The following is a 3,032-nucleotide window of genomic DNA, read 5'->3' as shown; positions in this document are numbered from 1 at the left end:
TGGCCAGCAGGTCGAGGGAGGTGATTCTGCCCCTCTACTCAGCTCTGGTGAGACCTCACCTGGAGTACTGCGTCCAGCTCTGGAGCCCTCAGCACAAGAAGGACATGGAACTGTTGGAACGGGTCCAGAGGAGGGCTACAAAAATGATCCGAGGGCTGGAGCACCTCTCCTATGAGGACAGGCTGAGAGAGTTGGGCTTGTTCAGTCTGGAGAAAAGGAGGCTACGGGGAGACCTGATTGCGGCCTTCCAGTACCTAAAGGGGGCCTATAGGAAAGATGGGGAACGTCTTTTTAGTAGGGCCAGCTGTGTTAGGACAAGGGGAAATGGTTTTAAACTAGAACAGGGTAGGTTCAGGCTAGAGGTAAGGAAGAAATTTTTTACAATGAGGGTGGTAAAACACTGGAACAGGTTGCCCAGAGAGGTAGTGGAGGCCCCATCCCTGGGAACATTCAAGGTCAGGTTGGATGGGGCTCTGAGCAACCTGATCTAGTTAGCAGTGTCCCTGCTCACTGCAGGGGGGTTGGACTAGATGACCACTAGTGGTCCCTTCCAACCCTAAACATTCTATGATTCTATGATTCTATGATTCTATAATAAAATAAAAACCACAGCAAAAATTTACTGTACAGACTCAGCATGTATATAAAATTTTTGGTCCCTGAAATGATTTGGGATCCTTTGGACTGAATTGTGGCTACAGCAATTGTGGTTATTATTGTGTATGACATTCAAACACACACATCATAAACAGTCAAAAATCCAAATACTTGAGCAACATAAAAATTATCCAGTAGCATGCAAAAACTGAGCTGTTGTATCCTGAAGATTTGGAGTCACTTTCAATCTCTATTTTTTTAACTAAAAATGGTTTAAAAGGTACTTAAGAATCTTTTTTTTTTCTGTCTGAAAAGTTGCAGCTGTCAGCTGTAGGTGAACTGCAGAAGTTACTTAAAAGATGAAACAGATGATAGTGATCAGTCTGTAGAGGTTGTGTATAGAGATGCCCTCATCACTGTAGACAATATAATATGCATATTATGGTACAAATACCTCTAATTTAGAAACAGTATCTATATTTACATCAGTGTAGTTCAGTAGTACAGAGAATTACAGGTTAATGAATGTTATAGGTAATGACTGTTGTCAAAGTTTCATCATGAACTCTGTTTTTCACATAATTGTAGGTGTAACTATCTGGAAAAAAAATCCCATACAGATGTTGAAAGTGCATGTTAATATTTTTCACCCAACTTGCTCAAAGTTACAAAATCAGACCCAACAATAAAAGAATAGAGAAACAAATTATTTCCTTATCTCCTTAATCAGTTCCCTAAATAGTTCCCTTCCCTTAGTTAATTTCTGTAGTTTTTGGTGATTTTGAGGAGCTGCCACCCATAATTGCTACGTTTTTGTGTTTTCATCTGTATGTCTGTCTTCATCTGTTATTTGTAGGACCTTGGAGATGGAGGCAATCTTTTTATTCTCTCTTCATATAATGGATACAAACCCCAGTCATATTTCAGACTTGTCCATCTAATGGACTTACTGCCCCTAATATTTGCTCAACAGATAACTACAGCTCTGGCTGTACCTGGAATAGTACTTTAGCACATTTAACATTTTAACACATAGACAGATACTTGGCCATGCTGTCCAGAAAGAATATGCACCATCCCTCTCTCTAAATATGTCTGTCCCTAAATGTACAGGGTATATTTCGAGGCTAATAGCTGAGAAGATAGGCATTAAGTGCATGGGTCCTGCGGTAAAGCACATTAAGCCCACTCCTAAGTCAACTCATCCTCCTGAAGTGTGATCTAGCCTTTGTGAACAATTTTCTGGCTGGTGAGTTAATGCATGTTTGGCATTCATAAATGGTGTTGAATCTGTTTCATTACAATTTATCTGAGACTGGACAAGAAAAGTTGTCAGACTCCCTAATTTGAAGAAAATTACTGCTTGAGGATACACCTCAAATCTCATCCCACAAACCAGCTGTTGCAACTGAAAGACATTTTCCTTCTGAATATTTCTTGGCATGAGAACTTTGCCCTTGCAGACAGTCAATTATCCATTGCCGCTAGTCTGAAAGTAATTTGTTTATTTATTTACCTGTATTTGTGCAAATGTGAAAAGAGATACTGTAAATATTATACAACTTGCTTGAATTCTGATGTAATAGAATGCAGCTAAATGAGAGAAAAGCTTTTTTTTTTTTTTTTTTTAAATGAACACATGAATTGCTGAAAAATCAGAGTTTAAAAAAAAAAAAAATCAAGGAACTGGTTTTGATGATTTAACTCTTGAAGCAAATTTCAACCATAGTTTGGATTCCATTGCGTGAGATGCCTTACTGCAATTAATTAATTATAAACCTTATGTTCTTAAGTTTAAAAAGGTCCTCAGTCTTTTCAGATAAGACTGACCAGGCAACATACATATATAGATATAGATATTTATACATATATATATATATTGTATAACATTTAAAAATACAGCTTTTTGTAAAAATTTGTAAAAATACAAACTTTTTTCTTTTTCTTCTTTAGAGGCCAAAAATAGTAGTTTTGTCTGAATCTCATTAATATCAAAGTGGTATAAGCTGATAAAGACTCAGCACCCTGATTAAGATAGGTTTTGTAAAGAATCAGCTCCAATTTAGGACTCAAATTAATTGGCCAGATTGTCAAAAGAGATTTCATTAGAAGAGTGGGTAGCGAGCCTTATGATTGGAGCTGCTGAGTATTGCCCTTCTTTTGTTTTATATAGAAGACAAAATATATATTTTTAAAGAATTGTTTCCAGTTGTAGAGGATAAGTACTTAAAAATCTGGCCTTGAGTTCTTCTCAAACTCCGGCTGTAATTGTGAAGCTGAAACAACCCTCTCAAATCATAGCTACTCAAAGTGTCAGGAATGTTCTGAAGCAGTCTGGGTTTTATAACTTTGTCAATCAAGCCTATCACTAAATAAAATGTCAGATGCTGAGTTTGTCTATTTATTGCCAATAGAGTTTGAATTATAGCTTTTAC

Source organism: Egretta garzetta, unplaced genomic scaffold (assembly GCF_000687185.1).
Source record: "Egretta garzetta isolate BGI_Z169 unplaced genomic scaffold, ASM68718v1 scaffold55, whole genome shotgun sequence".
Taxonomy (NCBI): Eukaryota; Metazoa; Chordata; class Aves; order Pelecaniformes; family Ardeidae; genus Egretta; species Egretta garzetta.
The sequence above is the reverse complement of the archived record's forward strand: the minus strand, read 5'-3'. Positions refer to the sequence as shown.